This window comes from Oreochromis niloticus, unplaced genomic scaffold, assembly GCF_001858045.2.
Source record: "Oreochromis niloticus isolate F11D_XX unplaced genomic scaffold, O_niloticus_UMD_NMBU tig00002136_pilon, whole genome shotgun sequence".
Classification (NCBI taxonomy): Eukaryota; Metazoa; Chordata; class Actinopteri; order Cichliformes; family Cichlidae; genus Oreochromis; species Oreochromis niloticus.
In genome coordinates, this window is record NW_020327578.1 from 1 (window position 1) to 17,381 (window position 17,381).

General features: G+C 40.2%; 1 long non-coding RNA gene across 1 annotated transcript; it reads right to left on the minus strand.

Annotated features, from left to right (window-relative positions):
- Positions 1-3,668: 3,668 nt before the first annotated feature.
- LOC112844910 (uncharacterized) lies at positions 3,669-14,695 on the minus strand. Its single transcript, XR_003217678.1, has 2 exons — positions 14,428-14,695; positions 3,669-3,711 (listed from the first exon to the last, which is right to left on the minus strand). It is a non-coding gene; the product is annotated as an uncharacterized LOC112844910 (long non-coding RNA).
- Between the last annotated feature and the right edge of the window lie 2,686 nt (positions 14,696-17,381).

Sequence of the window (17,381 nt, forward strand, 5' to 3'; positions counted from 1 at the left end):
TAGAATTTCTTGATGCATTCTCAATCATTCAGGAAAGTAAATCTCCAAAAGTTGAATCTGTTCATCTGGACGTAGCGTTTTGTGGGAGAAACGTTTCGTCACTCATCCAAGTGACTTCTTCAGTCTCAGCTGACTGCAAATGTCCTGTTTATAAGGTTTGGGGAAACCTGCAGTCAGCTGAGACTGAAGAAGTCACTTGGATGAGTGACGAAACGTTTCTCCCACAAAACGCTACGTCCAGATGAACAGATTCAACTTTTGGAGATTTACTTTCCTGAATGATTGAGAATGCATCAAGATGAGATAACCACTGTTGTGATACCCTTTATCTCTCACCTGGGTTTGTTGGTTTTGTCAAGTCAATTAATACAAAGAAGGACTGGCTTTGTTGAGCTTCCTCAGTTAAATCCCAAACACAGGTACACACTTAGCCTGTATTTCTGTAGGAAAATTACATTCTGGCAACTTAAGCTCACCATCTGCAAACTTAACATGTGAAGTTTAAGATTACAGAAAACAAACTGAAGCAGAATTAAGAGAAACTCTATATTTGTTTCTTTATCAGTACCTGTCAGAAGACAACTTGAAGGCCCTGAGTACTTTCTCCCACACTGAAAACACTGGAATGATCAAATTATTTGAACATTGCCTAATAAGACTGATTCAGGACAGACAATTAGTTATTTAAAACATTTCTAGCAGTCCTTCACAAACAGAGAACAGTCTGTCTATTCTCTCCATCTGTCAGCTGCTGCTGGCTCTTCCTCCTCCTCTTTCTCACACACTGCTGAGTTTGTCCTGGTGGATCATCAGGGGTGCAAAGCCTTTATTCTTACAAGCCGGATGACTTGTAAGAATGAATGATGCTGTGAAGCATGAAAATGCCATTGGGTCTGCCGTGGTGGTTTACAGTTATCAATTCTTTTCAAATTTATTTTTTAGAAAAATAAAAAGTGCATGCAAACCAGTAAACAAATTAAAAGAAACAAGTATTGTTGAGAAACTATAATACAAAAATTACAATTAAAATTCTCAACAACAAAAACAACTGGTGAATATATAACTAATATGTAAACAACTTAACAATCCCCCAAAGTCACATCACATGACAGTGTAACATCTAAACACAAGAGGGGGGAGGAGGAGCAAAGTCTGACTGCTCTTCGCTGACACGGGAGCAGCGAGTCCGCCGACCTGGCTGTTTGGTCTTTGCCGAATGCACAGCATTGCAAACAAGAGCAGAAATTAAAGTAAAGAATCGATCTCACCAGGCTAGAATCGATCCGATACCGACACCGACTTGGTATCAAATCTATACCAAGTCGGTATCGATTAATAACGCGATGAATAATGCGATATTGATTCATTAAATCCTGAATCGATTTCTAAATCTAAATGTATTTTGCCAGAAACGCAGGGAGGTCACAAAACTATTTCAATGACCACCAAACAGCTAAAACAATAAATGAGAGCAGGTGAACAGATTCCACACAAAGACGTGAACACGCGGACCCGATGCATCAGTGACATGTCGTCTTTCTCACCTGACGGCACGAACACGGACACGCCGTCGGGGCAGAAAGTCAACATCTCACTGATTCTGAGCTGCAGCTTTTGTTCCTCTCCGACCAAAAGAAAGCTTCATTTTTGCTGTTTAATAATTTTTTTTAAATTATGCCAAATTGAAAAATGCTTAGCTTGCTGTTTTTCTGTGTTTTATCCTCAGTTACTTTGACACAGTTACTGAGTCAAAATTGAATTTAATCAAATCGATTATAGAAATCAGTGACAATACCCAGCCCTAGTGAGTAGCCTAAGCCCAACAGAAGTGGATGTAGCTGTGGGTAATGAGAAAAGATGAAAATGCACTTGTATGGTGTCTCTCCTGTGTGGATTCACTTATGCTTTTTCATTGAGCTCATGTGCAGTGGTGAAGGATGACCCACACTGGTCACAGATGTGCTTTTTGACCCCACTGTGGAAGAGTTCATGTATTTTTAATGTACTTGGTGTGTGGAAGCCTCTCCCACATTCTTTGCAGTAGTTCATTTTGTCTCCAGTGTGTCGACGTTGATGTGGTTTTTTGGTCCCGTTGATGGTTAAAATTACAAGATAAAAAACTAAATACATACCTCACAGTAACTGCACTTATAGAGTTACTTTCTGGTGTGGATCTGTTGGTGTCTTTTCAGGTGATGTGGAGCTTTAAAAGTCTTCTCACACAGGTCACATTTGTAAGGTCTCTCCTCAGTGTGGCTAAACATGTGTCGTTGTAACTGTGCATCTGTTGCAAACAGTTTCCCACACTGATCACAGCAGTAAACATCATTTCCAGTGTGAATCCGTAGGTGAATATTTCGGTAGTGTTTGTTGCTGAAACTTTTTCCACAAAAGTCGCAGCTGTACGCCTTAATTCCAGAGTGGCTAACTAGATGCCCCTGTAAGTCGCTATTTAGAGCAAAAGTCTTACCACACAACTCACAGCTGTGTGCTTTAACTCCACTGTGGATGAGTTGGTGTTTTTTTAAGTGTCCAGCCAGGGTAAAAGACTTTCCACACAAGTCACAGCTGTAAGGTTTAACTCCACTGTGGATGAGTTGGTGTGTTTTTAAGTCTCCAGCCTGGGTAAAAGACTTTCCACACAAGTCACAGCTGTAAGGCTTAACTCCACTGTGGAAGAGATGGTGTCTTTTTAGGCTTTGAGCCAGGGTAAAAGACTTTCCACACAACTCACAGTTGTACGCTTTAACTCCACTGTGGATGAGTTGGTGTGTTTTTAAGTCTCCAGCCCGGGTAAAAGACTTTCCACACAAGTCACAGCTGTAAGCTTTAACTCCACTGTGGATGAGTTGGTGAGTTTTTAAGTGTCCAGCCAGGGTAAAAGACTTTCCACACAAGTCACAGCTGTAAGGTTTAACTCCACTGTGGCTGAGTTGGTGAGTTTTTAAGGTTTCAGCCCGGGTAAAAGACTTTCCACACAAGTCACAGCTGTAAGGTTTAACTCCACTGTGGATGAGTTGGTGTCTTTTTAAGTGTCCAGCCTGGGTATAATCCTTCCCACACTCATCACAGCTGTAGGTTTTCTCTCCCTTTCTTCTGTGAGGTTTGTCGGCCTCCTGAGAGCGCTGACTTCTCGCTCCATGTTGGTCCTGCAGTGACAGAGATACAAACAGAGGCAGTGAGTGAAATGCAGTCGTGGAACAAACTGAAACTCCCTCCATCAGTGGAATCAAACATGTCAACAAAAACACATTATAGGTGTGTTACCACCACCTTCTGGTGATAGTATCACATTACAATGATGTGCTACAATGAGAGTTGTAATGAAAATGACATTATTGAAGAAATATTGATCAGTAGAGAAACTCTTTTACTTCAGAAAAATCTTTGACTTCAACTGATGATATTGTTGTTTCAATGTGTGTAGAGAAAATATGATCTTTGTATTTTCTTGTAACTTCTGTGGTTTTTGGTTGTGAATGTAGATTCTGTATATATGGAGGAGCCCAGGATGGAAAAGATAAAGCTGCTGTTAACATGTTTTTAAAAACCAACCAGCTGTACACACAGTTTCAATAACAGTGTAACTGTGATGTTTTTCTCACCTTTTGTGTTGAAGTCATTGTTTCCTCTGTAGTGGCTGAGCTGAGTCCAAATGGCTGAAATTGTTCCTCTGCTGCACCACCAGACTCTTCTCCTCCTGTTACTCAGCTGGGACACAAAAAGTATATATATGTATTTTATCCCTGACAAAAAGAAGCAGAGCAAATAAACATGACTAAACTCCTCAGTGACAACAATACCTATGAAGCTTCAAGGTGAAACCCCAGAAGCAACTACAAATAGAAAGTCATCAGTTGCCTACAAGAACTTGAAAGGAAAAAACCACTGACCCCCTGCATGTCATCGCCTTTACCCAGGGGATGCTACACCCTGTATATATGGACTTCCATAGATCCACAAAGACGGAGTCCCGATCAGTCTCAATGGTAGCAGTATAAACTCAGCCACCTACAACATTTCAAACACCTCATTACCATCCTAGCTCCCCTAGGATGGTAATGAGGTTTTTAAAAAACATTTTGAAACTCACTTTGTTAATGTGGAATTCTAAAATTATTTTACAAATGGAGAATTTATTCCACAATTCATCATCTAAGCATCTAAGAATTCTGTATTTTGATGTGTGTGGCTCCATATGGTGGTACAAATAGAGGACATAGAGGAAGTGGCACACATCACGAGGGGGTACATGTTAAAGGTGTTAACAACACACAGTGTGGTTAGCTAGGTTAACTCACAAGCAGAATTTAGCTGTGCCTGACTACAATAGAGACTTTCTTCTTTAGACGTTTCTGAAACAAGAAGGTGTAGTAAACAGATTTGTTTGAGAAAAAGGGGAAAGTAGTTAAAACGACATACATAAGCACAGAATGTTTTAATCCTACTAACACATACACACACATGCAATGAAGCTCATGAATACCAGATGGTATTTTAAGCCTGTGTTTCTGATTTTATCATCTTGTTCGGTTCACTTAGTGAGATGAGAAGCGATATATGAACTAGTGGACTAATATTATATTAGGAAAGATGATTGAATGATAGCAGGGGTGAACAGAATGCAGCAGAGGGTTTAAATGAGTGAGACTAACAGATTCTTAGTTTCTTATTCCTGATGATCAGATAAATGATAAGTTTAAAATCCAGTTAAGGAACGAAGAAATAAAGAAGGTCAAAGATTTTAAGTTTTTAGGAATAATTTTTGATTTACGTCTTAAATTTGACAAGCATGTAAAGAAGATTGCTAAGACGGTCAAGGCTAATCTGAATTGTTTTGAGTTAATTCAGCACCATATACCTGCTTCAGCAGCTCAGTTATTTATGCACTTGTCACGTTCCTGGGTCTTTTGAACCAGTGTTTTGAGTTCTAGTTCATTTTTGATTTTTATGCTTTATGTTTAAGTTCTTTAGGTCAGCGAAGTTCATTTGGTTATTAGATTCCTCTTGTATTTTCTTCCCCATATTTAAGTTTCCCTCACCCTTTGTGTTTCATGCTGCGTGTCTTATGTTATCAAGTTTGTAATGTCATGTCTGCGTCTCATGTTTCCTGTTTTATTTTGAAGGTCTGTGTCCTATGTCAGTGTAGTCAGCTTTGCTTCCTTTGTCTCGTTATGTCAGACTAGTGTCAGGTGTTTCCCCATGTGTTTCCACTTCCCCTAATCACCCTTGTGTGTATTTAGTCTGTGTTTCTGGTCATTCTTTGTCAGGTCGTCTGTTGTTCACGCCATGTTTTCCATACCATGTTTCTAGAGTTCATGTCCAAGTTTTTCATGTTGTTTGTTTAGTTCTTCCAGTTTAGGTTAATGTTAGTTTTACTTCAGTTTGCCTTGCCCTTTGTTTTGCCTTTTTTTAACCAACCTCATTAAACGGCTCGCTTTTTGTTAATTCAAGTTTTGTTCCACGTTCCATATTGTCTGCATTTTGGGTCCTCTACCTCACTCCATACAGTCTGCCTCTGCCAGACTGTGACAGCATTCCATGATATTCTCATTTTTCATATTAGACAGTTTGGACCCAAGCAGCAGCACCTACAATTCAGCCTGTGGTATCCTTATATAACCAATCTTTAAAAATAATGGATAAAAAATCTGTTTGATGGCATCATTTAGGGCTGCACAATTAAACACTAGAAAATCGCGATCTCAATTCATACTTATGTGCGATCTCATTTTCAAATGACAACGATGTAAAAAAAAGAAAGAAAAAAAAGGGGAAAAAAAAGATGACGATTGTACTGCATTTTGATCCGGGACATAATCTGCATGAAAACAAGCGCTCACTCTTCCTGCTCAACAAATGACAAGGGCGGAGCCTTATACCACGTCATACAGAAGCCAGCTGGCAGGGAAAAAACAACGGCGAGCACGTGAGAGAAACTGGCGGAGGGGAGAAAACACAATGAGTGCAGAGGAAAAGCTCGCTGATGGTGGTGAGAATGACAACCCCACTGTAACATTAATTCCAAGAAAAGGTTCTCGTTCCTCTGTGTGGAAGTTTTTTGGTTTCAAAGAAGATGATGAGAGTCAAAAAGATATCATTTGCAAGCTGTGTTTTGCCATAGTAGCAGCACCGCAAGCTAACACTACGAATTTGTATAACCAGCTTAAACGTCACCATAAAGTGCAATATGACGAAGCTGTAAAGGCCAAGAAAGTGACAGGAGAAAATCAGTCCCGGTCAACCACCCAAACATCAATAACGGGAACCTTATACAGCGCTTCCCCATACACGTCAAACTCCCGCAGGCACAAAGAAATTACGGAGGCTATTACTTATCACCTGGCTTAAGATATGGCTCCCATCAACACTGTGCAAAACGAGGGATTTAGGAAAATGATCAACACCCTAGACAAACGCTACACAGTGCCGTCCTGCAACTATTTTTCAAATGTTGCACTACTTGTTCTATACACGCAGTGTCGGACAAGGGTGGAGACGGAATTACAAGCAGTACAACATTTCACGGCAATGACAGACTTATGGTCCAGCCGAACTCAGCGTTATATTTTGTAATAATTGTGGTTTACATTTTAAGAAACATACCTATTACCTACCTCTCTCATCACCTTACACACGGAAAGAATACTGTTCAAAATGGTATTGTTAGAAGTATTTTAAGGTTTTGTACGTAGGAGTAGACAAGTGAGACATTGATTGTTTTTATGTTCAGACTCAACTGTTAGGAAGTTGATGTGCAGTTAATAAGTGCAATAAATATTTATATTGGAAAAGAAAATCGTGAGAGAATCGTGATCTCAATTCTAAGTAAAGAAAATCGAGATTTTCATTTTATGCAAAATCGTGCAGCCCTGGCATCATTGTCACATTTTAGAGAAATATAATCTACTTAGTTTTAGGAGATTTAATCATTTGTGTTTTCTTAAATTAGTCTTTAAATGTATAAATAGGATGGCCCCAGAGTGTCTTAATAGATACATCCAGAGACAAGATAGTAATCGTATTACTAGAAGCATGGTGAACGGAAACTGCAAGATATCATATCGCAGATCTAAATTTGGTCAGTCGGCATTTTCCATAAAGGCTTGCAATCTGTGGAACACACGTCCAACCAAAATCAAATTGATTACAGACATCAGATCCTTTCCATTGAAGGTTAAAGTTTGGTTAAAGGGAAATCAGAGATGTAGTCATTTTAACTAATGATTTTATTTTTATTGTCTATTAATTGTAGTTGTATTTACGATGTATTTTGGCTTTATGAAAATGTATGTATGGTAAAATGTATTTATTTTGATTGTAAACCCAACAAGGGACAATTGTTGAAAATTAGCAATAGCGATAAACTTATGTGCATTAAATCAGTTTCATGTTTTGTACTTGGACTATGTCAAACTGCACTGTCCCTTTTAAATAAATTTAAATTCAAATGTGTGGGGGAGGCTTTACCATGACATACACCTGGTTACATGGGAAGAAACTTATTATCTAATAGGACATTAGGGTTGTGTGAAATGTGTGTGGCTGGTGGATGAATGTTTTGGGGATTTATTTGGCGGCTACATTTTTTTTTTACCAAGTGGAACCTGTCAATAAGTTTTGGTTTGATTTATCAGTTTAAGGAGACGAGTATGCTTTGGCAAGTCCTAAAACTAGACTTTCGTATTTTTATATTTTGTAGTATTTTCTTTTTTTCTTTTCATGTTTGAGGAGTGCACTAAGACTGGACTGATAATGGGGACAAATGGTTCACTGAATTGACACTGATACGCAGATTGCACCTACTCCAAGCAGACAAGGAAAGGGTGGATGTATGTATGTTTTTCCAGGAGCAGGAAGATGACAGCGACATCCTAGGGTCGCATGAGCTTGTGGGCCATGCAGACTTAATCTTGTAGTTGTTCATTTCTGTGTGTATTCACCAGTGCTGTGTTATTCATGTTGTAGTGCCACATTTCTTTTTTTATAAATCATAACACATTAGTAATAGTAATATTATTTCCTCACTTTAGTGTTCACCAGTTGTATACATGCATGTAGAATGTTATCACAAGTGGGCCCCATGTTATTGCACCTTCACAGTGGACCCATCGTAGACTGGAAGACATCCTGCTTTAAGGGAGGTGACAGCGAAAATCGTTTTTAAATACTGAAGCTAGCCCTCCACCTCTACCATTGGTCTGGGGAGAGCTGAAAAATGAACAATCGGGGGGAAGGAGTTCCGAGAAAGAAGAAAACTCACCGCGTCCAAGCCAAGTTTCCATCAGGAATATAAAATCCAGTCCCGACGAGATATAAAAGTTATCTAGGATGAAAGTCAGCCGAGAAGCTGATCATTGATCAGTTTCATGATTGAAGTAGCAACAGGAGATCCTCACAGATGCTGTCTTTACAAAAGATAAAAATAAAAACTAGGCCATTGTTTATTGGCAGACCAAGACTGTGATGATAAAAGGCTTGATTTTCGACTTAGTGTTTTTAGTGATGACATTTCTGGCAATATGACGTTTTTGTTTATTTGCCGAACATATCTCCAAAAATGCACGTCATTGTTGAGAAACTGCACAGCACAGCACACTGGTTTTGCATGCGTGAGGTCGGGTCCAGGATCCAAGACTACGACAGAAAAGCCAATCAGCTGATCATTGATCAGGTGATTGAGGGGGAGAGAAGAAGAGGCAGTTGCTCCATATATCGGTTGTTAAGCTTAGTGTGGGAATGCTTTCTTGATTTCTCTGGGACAGCTTTCTCGGAGATGAAATGCTGGTTTCGTAGCGATGCTCCAAATGCTCCACCAGAACACCGACAGCTCTCTTACGCCACAGCCGCTCTATCACGTGACGCATGCTGCTCCGACGTGCTATGGTTATGAGCTGGGTTACGCTATGCCGCAAGTTTTTGTGAAGTGCTTTTGTGATATTTAAAAGATCGGATTAAATTTTGAATTTCTTTTGGATAACCGATCGAGTAATTTAGGAGAGTATTGGACCAATACGTAATATCGGATCTGTCCGTCTCAAATCTCAACTGCAGGGGCAGAATAATCCCCTAGTCTGCGGAAAAACATCTCAGGGCAGTCTACCCCTGAGATTGAAGCAAGAAGAGGAGGAAGAACGCAGAGAATCACCCAACACGGAAGACACTGAGTGTTAAATTACAACAGAGGTTCTAGTTTTAGTACAGAGAGAAGAAAGAGACACAAGTGAAGATGGTTTTGTGGGAGAGCAAAACACACTTAGCCAGATTAGTGTGTTTAGTATGGGACTGACACTGTAGAGCATATTTTAATGGAATAGACGTGGACTACATTGAAGTGGAAACACCAGCTGAATAGTGTGAGTGTAGCCTGAGGCTATGTCCACACTAACGCGTTTTTGTTTGAAAATGCACCGTTTTCTCTTCATTTTGGCATCCGGTCCACACTGAGACGGCGTTTTCGCTGATGGAAAGCGCAGTGGTTTGAAAACGCTCTTGAAAACAAATACAGGGAGTGCAGAATTATTAGGCAAGTTGTATTTTTGAGGAATAATTTTATTATTGAACAACAACCATGTTCTCAATGAACCCAAAAAACTCATTAACATCAAAGCTGAATGTTTTTGGAAGTAAGTTTTAGTTTGTTTTTAGTTTTAGCTATTTTAGGGGGATATCTGTGTGTGCAGGTGACTATTACTGTGCATAATTATTAGGCAACTTAACAAAAACCAAATATATACCCATTTCAATTATTTATTTTTACCAGTGAAACCAATATAACATCTCCACATTCACAAATATACATTTCTGACATTCAAAAACAAAACAAAAACAAATCAGCGACCAATATAGCCACCTTTCTTTGCAAGGACACTCAAAAGCCTGCCATCCATGGATTCTGTCAGTGTTTTGATCTGTTCACCATCAACATTGCGTGCAGCAGCAACCACAGCCTCCCAGACACTGTTCAGAGAGGTGTACTGTTTTCCCTCCTTGTAAATCTCACATTTGATGATGGACCACAGGTTCTCAATGGGGTTCAGATCAGGTGAACAAGGAGGCCATGTCATTAGTTTTTCTTCTTTTATACCCTTTCTTGCCAGCCACGCTGTGGAGTACTTGGACGCGTGTGATGGAGCATTGTCCTGCATGAAAATCATGTTTTTCTTGAAGGATGCAGACTTCTTCCTGTACCACTGCTTGAAGAAGGTGTCTTCCAGAAACTGGCAGTAGGACTGGGAGTTGAGCTTGACTCCATCCTCAACCCGAAAAGGCCCCACAAGCTCATCTTTGATGATACCAGCCCAAACCAGTACTCCACCTCCACCTTGCTGGCGTCTGAGTCGGACTGGAGCTCTCTGGCCTTTACCAATCCAGCCACGGGCCCATCCATCTGGCCCATCAAGACTCACTCTCATTTCATCAGTCCATAAAACCTTAGAAAAATCAGTCTTGAGATATTTCTTGGCCCAGTCTTGACGTTTCAGCTTGTGTGTCTTGTTCAGTGGTGGTCGTCTTTCAGCCTTTCTTACCTTGGCCATGTCTCTGAGTATTGCACACCTTGTGCTTTTGGGCACTCCAGTGATGTTGCAGCTCTGAAATATGGCCAAACTGGTGGCAAGTGGCATCTTGGCAGCTGCACGCTTGACTTTTCTCAGTTCATGGGCAGTTATTTTGCGCCTTGGTTTTTCCACACGCTTCTTGCGACCCTGTTGACTATTTTGAATGAAACGCTTGATTGTTCGATGATCACGCTTCAGAAGCTTTGCAATTTTAAGACTGCTGCATCCCTCTGCAAGATATCTCACTATTTTTGACTTTTCTGAGCCTGTCAAGTCCTTCTTTTGACCCATTTTGCCAAAGGAAAGGAAGTTGCCTAATAATTATGCACACCTGATATAGGGTGTTGATGTCATTAGACCACACCCCTTCTCATTACAGAGATGCACATCACCTAATATGCTTAATTGGTAGTAGGCTTTCGAGCCTATACAGCAGGGGTCCCCAATCTCAGTCCACGAGGGCCGGTGTCCCTGCAGGTTTTAGATCTCACCCTGGGTCAACACACCTGAATCACATGATTAGCTCATTACCAGGCCTCTGGAGAACTTCAAGACATGTTGAGAAGGTAATTTATCCATTTAAATCAGCTGTGATGGATCAAGGACACATCTAAAACCTGCAGGGACACCGGCCCTCGTGGACTGAGATTGGGGACCCCTGCTATACAGCTTGGAGTAAGACAACATGCATGAAGAGGATGATGTGGACTAAATACTCATTTGCCTAATGATTCTGCACTCCCTGTACATCTGAAAACGGTGGATTTGCGTTGCAGTGTGGACAGCGAAAACTTTCTAAAACGATGACGCATGTTAACTTTATGAGTTAGTTGTTTTGTTTGCTCTCAATTTTGACAGTCCTATTAAAGATTAATATCAGTCTGTACATGCTCCAGATTTCTTGAAATTATTTAACTCTCAATCACTTTTGCAACTTTTTACTTTTGTGTTACTCACCGCAACAAGTCCACCTCATTGTTAGTCCATTTAAAAAACTCTGTGCTTTTCCTCAACATTTTGCTGCCACGTTTCAAAGAGCCGGTGTTCTGGGAATCCATCCTACCTGACATACCATCCTATCCGTTGTTTCTGCACATGCGCCAAACCATCCTACCTTTGTTAACCCTTTAAGACCTACCATAGAACCAAGTCCGCCAGAGCTTATATTATATTTTTACATGCTGTAGTGCCAATTTTGGGAGCATTTCAAGTTGATATACATCAATACAACCAATAAAGCCCAAATTTTAATAATATGTATGCATTAAGTGCATAGTAATTACATAAATTGCAAAAAAGTGCAATAAACTACAAAAAAAGTGAAAATCGTTTTTGTTTTTTTAACATATATTTCTAGTTAGAGAAATTTAAGAGGCTTATCCCTCAAAACTGTAAATACAAAAAAGTTGCACAAACTAGTTTCCCACCACAGGAAATTTATTTGAAGTGTCTTCATAGTTTTACTTTTGAAATACACCAATTTTTATATACTGCAGGAAAAACGAAAATAAATATTATAGTGCAAATTTGCAAAAAAGCAGCATATGCATCAAAATAAACTATTTCCAGCAGTGCAATTCGAGTTCTAAGCATCCCAGAAACGACACAGAAAGTCATAAAGTCAAAGATAACTTTTAAAAACACCAGTATAGGCTCTGAGGCCCTGATAGTAAAAAAAACTACATTTCCGCGAAAATGACGTCACTTCCGGTTTCGGGCAGGTAATGGCGGACATGCGAAAGTTTGCGCTGACGTCTATTCCAACGTAGGAAGTGTTATGAACAGCTGATCGGATCGGCAAAACGTCTTTCTGGAATATTGTTTTTGTTGCTGCAAGCGCTTTTTATGCAGTTTTTGCAAAGCTATATGTGGAAGAAAACCGTGACCTAGGACAAGCTGATGGCATAAGATGCAAGTACAACTTCTCCGGTTTCATATGTAAAAAAAATTATTGCTCTAGCTTACGTGGTTGCAGAGCTACCGGGATTTAAAAATAGTTACGCAAAACGGAGCGTGCCCGCTCCGACTGGTTTTAAATGGTTAATCTGAGCTACAAGCATACTTTAACAGCTAAAATTCAGTGGCGAACCATCCTACTTTTGTCAATAACAGCCAGAAACACACTCTGATGGGTAAAATTAAGTGCCAAACCATGATACCTTTGTGAATGTTACCTACAAGCATACTTTAACGGGTAAAATTAAGTGGCAAACTGTCCTGGCTTTTTGAACAACATTTAAGGATGCAGGGACTGACAGAGACAGGTTTACCTTGCCTGGTTGGGCAGCTCTCTGGGTGCTCAGCACCCCCAAAGCTCTGATCCTAGAATCGCCCCTGGCTGGGAGTAAATAAAATACAGACGCATCTGGAGATCATCCTATGAAGTCCTATTCTAAAGGCTGATCTGAGGAGCATTCCTCACACACACCTTTATAGCGTAAGGGGGGACGAGCGGCGGGGGTAGCCCTTTGGCACCCCTGCTCAGTAGGCTTCCACTACTCTCTCTCTCTCTCTATAGAGATTGAAAATGTGACGTCATTCAGGGGTAAAACCGCAAAGAGTTCTGGGAACTCGTGGTAAGAGGTACTAGCGCACGCAGGCTTTCAATTGAAATCAGTTACACAGCGATAAAAAGAAACACAAAAAATGGCAAGAAGCTGTTGTATTATTAACCGCAATAGCCGGTCGCATGACAGCCACGGGAAGCCGACGGGTAAAGAGATCGGTTGTTATCGGATTATGTCGTTGAAGAGAACAGGCGACAGATGGCCTGGATTGCAGCCATTCAAAGACCAAATATAACGTCCCAGAACACTCCAGCTCACATGTTAGTCTGCTCCAAGCATTCCCACAAAGGTCAGTGTTTTGTAGTAGTTAATATGTCATTTTTCATAACATAATTGGTGATATAGGTTACAAGCAAGTCTGGTGCTGAACAGAAATTGTCGCTCTATGCTCCTTTGTTTATTGTGCATAAATAGTGAATTGTCCTAACACAATATTGCATTTCGCTGCTGTTATTACCACGGTACATTGACAAAAACATATACTTTTATTCACAGGATAAAACAGTTTTTTTGTATCACTAATTGCCCAGTACGATTACAGCGTACAATATTATTGTCACTGCTACATTTCTGTAATGTGTACCAGAAATTATTTCCACTACTAATTAATTACCGTTGAGCTCAAAGGTCCTATTAATAAACGGTTAACGAATGTGTATTTATGAAGACGATTTGTGAGACCGGTAAACTTATGATATGTACGATGGTCTTTCGTTCTACACGGTGCATTTCAAGGTCCTGTACCCATCCGTCGGTAAACTGTACCTGGGCTTGTTGCAGTGACCTGAAGTTACTAAACTTCATGAGTGTATGCACTCATGAAGTTTAGTAACTTCAGGTCACATTGTTCTCCTTCGTTTTGTACATACCTTTTTTGGCGGGCAAAGAAAAAGTAAGAATTTATTGGAACCAGAGAATGAACGTTTTGCGGTGCTACAAATGCTTGCATTTGGATTGTTTTGCCACGAGTTCCCGGCATGCAATGCGCGAAAGTCACGTGGTCTGTTAATCTCTATTATTCACCCTGGGGTTGCCCTCCCCCACGCTTGTACCTGTGGCTTCCTGTCCTGGGGGTGGGGGTTGGCTGTTCTCCTGCCCTGCAGCCCATCCTTTTGTTCATATTCCAAGACTATTTTTCTATATGTATTCTTACCCCATAGCAACCGCCATTTCATAATGTTGCAAGCAATCACGAACTCTACAGTCTGTCTAACTCCAGTGTATACCAAGCAATCTATTATTCTCAACAGAGCTAAACTCAACATAAACTGAACCCACATTAAAGTTAGCTCGGTGCTTACCTTTAGATGAGCCCACAAACCGAGAGAAACTCCGCGATGAAGCTGGAAGTCTTTCCAAAAAGGAAACAGATCAGGGAGCAGAGACCCACGTGGTTCACGCTGATCTCAGCTACAATCCAGGAGACAAGGGTGTGCAGATCGATGCAGATATCGATCCAAACGTTGGTAGTGGTATTTGTTCCTGTAAGTTCACTACTTTCCTCCCGTTTCATGAAAAAGCAGCTCTCTCTGCTCGACTCCTCTCCTGCACACACACTTTGCTCCGCCCCCTTTTACCGGCTCTGCTGTGATTTGTGGCTGTGCGGTCACGTGACTCATCTACACAACGTAACCACGTGGGAGTGTTATTTCAAAATTAGCGCCAATCTCCTTTCTAATGATGGTAAATTTGATTCTTTTTACTGAATCGAGTTTTAATGAGTCACTCACCAAAGCGAATCGAATTTTTTGAGTCATTTGATTCACTTTGTCAGTTGACCAGAGAGTGCAAAAATGTACATTTTCACTCAAACATAATTTGTTTCTCTTTTCATGTAAATCCTACTGCTAAGATGAGTGATTCTAAAAGAAAGAAGCTATTTTATAGAGAAAAAACATTTCTAAAATTAAGCAATTTCCTATCAAAATTTCTTAATAAACATTTATTTTGTTTATTTTTATTTTATTAGTATTTTCCTTAAATGTGTAAAATATATATTTTCTCATCTAAATGTCCACTGAGCTGTGAGCCAGGGGGCGGTAATGCGCCTTAACATTGGTTGCCAACCAAGAAGAAGAAAAAGCTGTGACGCAGGAGGGAGGGGGTGAGTGAGTGAGTGTCCACTGTGAGCGACCATCTTTGAACAGAGGCGGCGGTTTACAACACCAACTGTCTGCCATCTATAATCCATTTTTGAGATCCCTCCCCAGGCGCCTTAACGCCCACTCACGTCCTGGGCCATCTGACCTGGCAAACACACCTTCAGACTGAGCGGGATCAACACCCAGAAGACTAAGAAGCACTAAGAGCACGGGTGTCAAACTCGAGGGCCGGTGTCCCGAAACTTTTCCATGTTTCCCTGCTGCAACACACCTGAATAAAATTAGTAGGTTATCAGTAAAACTCTAGCACTTGACTGCATGCTGAGGTGCCAAATCAGCAATTCATGTTACAGCAGCTCATGAGTGAATGAACATGCTGCAATAAAAGTATTTTAGAGGTACATTTTTTTCAAACACTTACATTTATTTAACTTGGGTAGGGTAAGGGGCTCCACCTCTGCATGCAGTCAAGTTCTGTGCATGGCCTCTGCACCTGTCCCTCCTGCACTTTCCTGCTCAGCCTGTCAGATGTTTAGTTACTCCTCAGCATCTTTAGCAATAGAGATACTTTTAATAAATCTAGCCTATTTGCAGCTCTGAACTGAGGACTTCTGATCTGCAACACGTGAAGCTAGAGACACCAGTAACCATAGTCTTCCAGGGGCCATAGTGTGGCGGGCCAGGAGTGCCAAAATCAATTGATTTATTCTGCCATTAAATAATTAATTAAATGTTTCATTTATTAATTAAAATTGGAATTAATTAATTGAATAAACATTACAATATTTAATGAAATAGCCATTCATTTTATTTGAAATGTTTGATAAATTATTCATTCATTTCCAATTTTAATAAATTATTGACACATTTACTTATTTAATCTTAGTTTTAGTTCAAAATTAATGCTTAACAAAGTCTAACACATATGAACACCAGATAATAAAGAAAAGCGAGTGGTTCAGTCTAACATGTGCTCCAGTGAGACATTAAACTTCAGTAAAACTATGCAGTTATTAAACTTGACTTTAATCTGAGCCAAACTGATTTGCTCAGTTGTAAATAAAACGGTGAAGTAAACATGACCTGACAGACAGAAGCTGAGTGAATTAAGTCCAGTGTTGGGTTCATGGTTCAAGTGCTCTGTAGTTTTCTCAGTGTCCATCTCCTCTTTTTAAATCACGTTTGTCATCTTTAACACAGGTCAGTCACTCTGAATGAAACACAAGCTCCAGCAGCTCTGCGCTCAGGAAACAAAGCAGGTTTTCTTGTGCACAATATTGCGCAGACATTACGTTATACCAAGCTGCAGCTGCCCACGTTAAACTGTGACTATCACCAGGTAACATGGGCATTTCCTGAATCAGCAGCAAATGAGAATCTGCAGATGCAACATCTTGAACACAAAAATCTAACTGGCTAACGTAAAAAACAGTTAAAAACAGCTCGGTACACTCTGTCAGCTAACTGTTAGCAGATCTAATGACATCTCCAAAAACATCGGAGCACTTTTGCAAACATGTTCTATGTTGACAACCTGACCAGACATGTAAAGATTACAGTACTACATTTGCAGCTAAAACATTATTAAAAGTATAGTTTGTGACAGAAAAACTGGGTATTTCAAAACTTTATTTACAGTTTAGAGCATCACCACCATTGCTGCTTGTGATCTGAAATGCACTCTGGGATACCTGGCTGCCTCAAGTCCACACTACCACCAGTTCATAGCAATCTAATATCTAGGATCGACTTGACAGAGACTTGACAGTCTCATGTGCTGTGTTAGTGTTTTCAGTTTTGCTTCCTCCTGTCTCCTTGTATGTGATTTCTCCCAGCTCAGCTCTCCCCCTGTGTCTCATTCCCTCGTTATCCCTCTGTGTATTTAAGCCCTTTGTCTTCTTCTTTGGTTGCTGGATTGTCTGCGTGTTATTCACTGCATTTCCTGTGTTTAGGTTTTGATGATGCATGGTCCACATCTCAGGTCTTTATTTTCTTTATTCTTGTTTTTCAGTTTTTCCCAGTTTAGGTTTTAGTTGTTTAGTCTTTCTCTCCTTTTGGTTTTGTTTGCATTTTGCTTTTCAGTTTAAATCCATCATTATCAACAGTGTGTCAAGAAGATGATTTTCTACATGCACATGTAAAAACATGCATAT